This window comes from Salmo trutta, chromosome 16, assembly GCF_901001165.1.
Source record: "Salmo trutta chromosome 16, fSalTru1.1, whole genome shotgun sequence".
NCBI lineage: Eukaryota > Metazoa > Chordata > Actinopteri > Salmoniformes > Salmonidae > Salmo > Salmo trutta.
In genome coordinates, this window is record NC_042972.1 from 4892383 (window position 1) to 4898619 (window position 6237).

General features: G+C 45.5%; 1 long non-coding RNA gene across 1 annotated transcript; it reads right to left on the bottom strand.

Moving 5' to 3' along the window:
• Positions 1–2499: 2499 nt before the first annotated feature.
• On the bottom strand, positions 2500–3233 carry LOC115149984 (uncharacterized). Its single transcript, XR_003867024.1, has 2 exons — positions 2844–3233; positions 2500–2724 (listed from the first exon to the last, which is right to left on the bottom strand). It is a non-coding gene; the product is annotated as an uncharacterized LOC115149984 (long non-coding RNA).
• Positions 3234–6237: the final 3004 nt, after the last annotated feature.

The window sequence follows — 6237 nt, forward strand, 5'->3', positions numbered from 1 at the left end:
CAGTGAGGGTAGTTTAACTAGCAGCATGAGGTCAGTGAGGGTAGTTTAACTAGCAGCATGAGGTCAGTGAGGGTAGTTTAACTTGCAGTATGAGGTCAGTGAGGGTAGTTTAACTAGCAGTATGAGGGAGGTCAGTGAGGGTAGTTTAACTAGCAGTATGAGGGAGGTCAGTGAGGGTAGTTTAACTAGCAGTATGAGGTCAGTGTGGGTAGTTTAACTAGCAGTATGAGGTCAGTGAGGGTAGTTTAACTAGCAGTATGAGGTCAGTGAGGGTAGTTTAACTAGCAGTATGAGGTCAGTGAGGGTAGTTTAACTAGCAGTATGAGGTAGGTCAGTGAGGGTAGTTTAACTAGCAGTATGAGGTAGGTCAGTGAGGGTAGTTTAACTAGCAGTATGAGGTAGGTCAGTGAGGGTAGTTTAACTAGCAGTATGAGGTCAGTGATGGTAGTTTAACTAGCAGTATGAGGGAGGTCAGTGAGGGTAGTTTAACTAGCAGTATGAGGTCAGTGTGGGTAGTTTAACTAGCAGTATGAGGTCAGTGAGGGTAGTTTAACTAGCAGTATGAGGTCAGTGAGGGTAGTTCAACTAGCAGTATGAGGTCAGTGAGGGTAGTTCAACTAGCAGTATGAGGTCAGTGAGGGTAGTTTAACTAGCAGTATGAGGTCAGTGAGGGTAGTTTAACTAGCAGTATGAGGTAGGTCAGTGAGGGTAGTTTAACTAGCAATATGAGGTCAGTGAGGGTAGTTTAACTAGCAGTATGAAGTCAGTGTGGGTAGTTTAACTAGCAGTATGAGGTAGGTCAGTGAGGGTAGTTCAACTAGCAGTATGAGGTCAGTGAGGGTAGTTTAACTAGCAGCATGAGGTCAGTGTGGGTAGTTTAACTAGCAGTATGAGGTCAGTGTGGGTAGTTTAACTAGCAGTATGAGGTCAGTGTGGGTAGTTTAACTAGCAGTATGAGGTCAGTGTGGGTAGTTTAACTAGCATTATGAGGTCAGTGTGGGTAGTTTAACTAGCAGTATGAGGTCAGTGAGGGTAGTTCAACTAGCAGTATGAGGTAGGTCAGTGAGGGTAGTTTAACTAGCAGTATGAGGTAGGTCAGTGAGGGTAGTTTAACTAACAGTATGAGGTCAGTGAGGGTAGTTTAACTAGCAGTATGAGGTCAGTGAGGGTAGTTTAACTAGCAGTATGAGGTAGGTCAGTGAGGGTAGTTTAACTAGCAGTATGAGGTAGGTCAGTGAGGGTATTACAGAACTAATGTACCTCCTGCTGCCAGGCTCCTAGTGGGCTGTAGACCCTGGTATTACTACGTTGCTATGGCAGCCAAATCCAAGCCCCACTCATTCCAACCTTCCCTGTGGTCATCATGGTTGTCCCCACCCCCTCCTGGTCTAGGCTTAAGGCTGCTGTGGGCACACCACACAGTCAGTGGGGAAAGCTGGGGCCCGTTTCATTTGAAACCTATGAAACCTGGGCTGCCGAGACACACACACACACACACACACACACACACACACACACACACACACACACACACACACCTCTTCTGTTGTTGTTGAGACACACCTCTTCCTTGGAAATGTCCTGACCTGCTCTAGTGTAAAAACCCTTCTAAACCTGTAGTCACTACCAGTACTTGACTTGGGCATAAGCTCACGAGTACCGGCACCTCAAAAAATATTCTACTGCTTGGAGTTCTTGTTCCACTTAATAGAATATTAGCTCAAAATGTATTAAAAAGAGAGTTCCTGTGCCTAAATAAAAATGGTACCATCACCCAAAATGAATACCATTACTATTTCAGTCCATGTCAAGTTCAAACAATAACAATTCTAAACCTGTAGCTACTAGCTAATGATGCTTCGTGAGTGTCAGTTGTTGATGTGTGCAAGGGTCCCTGGTTCGAGCCCAGGTTGGGGCGAAGAGAGGGACGGAACCTACACTGTTACAACAGCAATCATTCTTTTCCAATTTGTAAGTCGCTCTGGATAAGAGCGTCTGCTAAATGACTTAAATGTAAATGTAAATGTAACAAAACACTGCTCCTAACACAAGCTCCTAAACCTGTAGCTACTAGCTAATGACTTCAGACTCTGTAACAAAACACTCCTCCTAACACAAGCTCCTAAACCTGTAGCTACTAGCTAATGACTTCAGACTCGTAAAACAAAACACTCCTCCTAACACAAGCTCCTAAACCTGTAGCTACTAGCTAATGACTTCAGACTCTGTAACAAAACACTCCTCCTAACACAAGCTCCTAAACCTGTAGCTACTAGCTAATGACTTCAGACTCTGTAACAAAACACTCCTCCTAACACAAGCTCCTAAACCTGTAGCTACTAGCTAATGACTTCAGACTCTGTAACAAAACAATCCTCCTAACACAAGCTCCTAAACCTGTAGCTACTAGCTACTGACTTCAGACTCTGTAACAAAACACTCCTCCTAACACAAGCTCCTAAACCTGTAGCTAATGACTTCAGACTCGTAACAAAACACTCCTCCTAACACAAGCTCCTAAACCTGTAGCTACTAGCTAATGACTTCAGACTCTGTAACAAAACACTCCTCCTAACACAAGCTCCTAAACCTGTAGCTACTAGCTAATGACTTCAGACTCTGTAACAAAACACTCCTCCTAACACAAGCTCCTAAACCTGTAGCTACTAGCTAATGACTTCAGACTCTGTAACAAAACACTCCTCCTAACACAAGCTCCTAAACCTCTAGCTAATGACTTCAGACTCTGTAACAAAACACTCCTCCTAACACAAGCTCCTAAACCTGTAGCTAATGACTTCAGACTCGTAACAAAACAATCCTCCTAACACAAGCTCCTAAACCTGTAGCTACTAGCTAATGACTTCAGACTCTGTAACAAAACACTCCTCCTAACACAAGCTCCTAAACCTGTAGCTACTAGCTAATGACTTCAGACTCTGTAACAAAACACTCCTCCTAACACAAGCTCCTAAACCTGTAGCTACTAGTCATCTAACGATTAATCCCTTGTCAACGTCTCCTCCAGTCCTTTAATCCTGGTCAACAGTATGGTTGTCAGAAGTTCCAGTCCTGTAATGTAGGGATTTTAAAGAAATAATATGGTTCAGTCAAGCCACAAGGCAACAGACTTGATCCCTCGGTCTGAGAATTTGTGACAAATTTGACAAAATCGTCACATATTGCCATGCAAAAATGTCATAATCGCAATCAGCAAAATCAAGCATGTTAGGCTAGGGGGGGTTAGAATTACACTGGATGCAGTGCTGGTCTAAATACTGACTGAGACTACCAAGTTTCTCTCTAAACACACTCACACACCATAGAGAGGCTTCCTGGTCATGCACTGGCCTGCCTGTCTGGTTAAATGTCTGACAGACTGGCCCAGTCCTATTAAGACAGCGTGTATGTGTGTTACAGACAGTGTGTGTGTGTGTGTGTGTGTGTGTGTGTGTGTGTGTGTGTGTGTGTGTGTGGTCTTCTCCTAACCCTAGCCACCATAGAAGACAATAGCAGCCAGCAGTCAAATCAAATTGAAATAGTCACATGCTAATGCTTACTTACAAGTCCCTAACCAACATTGCAATTAAAAAAAACATGACAAATAAATAAAAGTAACAAGTAATTAAAGAGCAGCAGTAAAATAACAATAGTGAGACTATATACAGGGAGGTACCGGTACAGAGTCAATGTGAGGGGTCACCGGTTAGTTGAGGTAATATGTACATGTAGGTAGAGTTATTAAAGTGACTATGCATAGATAACAAGAGAGTAGCAGTGGTGTAAAAGAGAGGAGGGCAATGAAAATAGTCTGGGTAGCCATTTGGTTAGATGTTCAGGAGTCTTATGGCTTGGGGGTAGAAGCTGTTTAGAAGCCTCTTGGACCTAGACTTGGTGCTCCGGTACCACTTGCCGTGTGGTAGCAGAGAGAACAGTCTATGACTTGGGTGGCTGGAGTCTGACAATTTTTAGAGCCTTCCTCTGACACCGCCTGGTATAGAAGTCCTGGATGGCAGGAAGCTTGGCCCCAGTGATGTACTGGGCCGTACACACTACCCTCTGTAGCGCCTTGCGGTCGGAGGCCGAGCAGTTGCCATACCAGGCAGTGATGCAACCCGTCAGGATGCTCTCGATGGTGCAGCTATAGAACCTTTTGAGGATCTGAGGACCCATGCCAAATCTTTTCAGTCTCCTGAGGGGGAAAATGTTTTGTAGTGCCCTCTTCACGACTGTCTTGAAGTGCTTGGACCATGTTAGTTGTTGGTGATGTGGACACCAAGGAACTTGAAGCTCTCAACCTGCTTAGCTTATTGATGCGCTTTGAGAGCACTATGGTGTTGAACGCTGAGCTGTAGTCAATGAATATCATTCTCACATAGGTGTTCCTTTTGTCCAGGTGGGAAAGGGCAGTGTGGAGTGCAATAGGGATTGCGTCATCTGGATCTGTTGGGGCGGTATGCAAATTGGAGTGGGTCTAGGGTTTCTGGGATAATGGTGTTGATGTGAGCCATTACCAGCCTTTCAAAGCACTTCATTGCTGCAGACGTGAGTGCTACGGGTCGGTAGTCATTTAGGCAGGTTACCTTAGTGTTCTTGGGCACAAGGACTATGGTGGTCTGCTTAAAACATGTTGGTATCACAGACTCGGACAGGGAGAGGTTGAAAATGTCAGTGAAGACAATTGCCAGTTGGTCAGCGCATGCTCGCAGCACACGTTCTGGTAATCCGTCTGGCCCTGCGGCCTTGTGAATGTTGATCTGTTTAAAGGTCTTACATCGGCTGCGGAGAGCGTGATCACACAGTCTTCCGGAACAGCTGGTGCTCTCATGCATGTTTCAGTGTTACTTGCCTTGAAGCGTGCATAGAGTAGTTTAGCTCGTCTGGTAGCCTTGTGTCACTGGTCAGCTCTCGGCTGTGCTTCCCTTTGTAGACTGTAATGGTTTGCAAGCCCTGCCACATCCGACGAGCATCAGAGCCGGTGTAGTACGATTCAATCTTAGTCCTGTATTGATGCTTTGCCTGTTTGATGGTTCGTCGGAGGGCATAGCGGTATATCTTATAAGCTTCCGGGTTAGAGTCCCGCTCCTTGAAAGCAGCAGCTCTAGCCTTTAGCTCAGTGCGGATGATGCCTGTAATCCATGGCTTCTGGTTGGGGTATGTACGTACGGTAACGACGTCATCAATGCACTTATTAATGAAGCCAATGACTGATGTGGTGTACTCCTCAATGCCATTGGAGGAATCCCGGAACATATTCCAGTCCGTGCTAGCAAACCAGTCCTGTAGCTTAGCATCTGCTTCACCTGACCACTTTTTTATTGATCGAGTCACTGGTGCTTCCTGCTTTAATTTTTGCTTGTAAGCAGAAATCAGGAGGATAGAATTATGGTCAGATTTACCAAATGGAGGGCAAGGGACAGCTTTGTATGTTTCATTTTATTTTTTACATTTTATTTTACCTTTATTTAACTAGGGAAGTCAGTTAAGAACAAATTCGTATTTTCAATGACGGCCTAGGAACAGTGGGTTAACTGCCTTGTTCAGGGGCAGAACGACTGATTTGTACCTTGTCAGCTCGGGGGACTCGATCTTGCAACCTTTCGGTTACTAGTCCAACGCTCTCACCACTAGGCTACGCTGTGTCTCTCTCCCCCCCTCTGGTTGCACATTTAACATGGCGACATAGTCTGGATGGGACCAGTGTTCTACAGCTAGCCTGATGGAGAGTTCTGCATTCTGCACAGTGTGTGAAACATGAGACAATGGACTCTTCAGATAGCACTTGTCTTTAGTCTGGAATTGGGTTGGGGAGGGGGAGGGGGAGAGGAGGGGGGTATGGGGTGGGGTGGGGCAGGTTTGTGAGGAAGAGGTGAGGGAAGCAGAGTGAAGTCTTCAGTGTTATTTTGGACTAGGGGAGTTTGGAGGAGTTTGTGAAGGTGTGGGGTCTTCAGTGTTATTTTGGACTAGGGGAGTTTGGAGGAGTTTGTGAAGGTGTGGGGTCTTCAGTGTTATTTTGGACTAGGGGAGATTGAAGGAGTTTGTGAAGGTGTGGGGTCTTCAGTGTTAGTTTGGACTAGGGGAGGTGGGAGGAGTTTGTGAAGGTGTGGGGTCTTCAGTGTTAGTTTGGACTAGGGGAGGTGGGAGGAGTTTGTGAAGGTGTGGGGTCTTCAGTGTTAGTTTGGACTAGGGGAGGTGGGAGGAGTTTGTGAAGGTGTGGGGTCTTCAGTGTTATTTTGG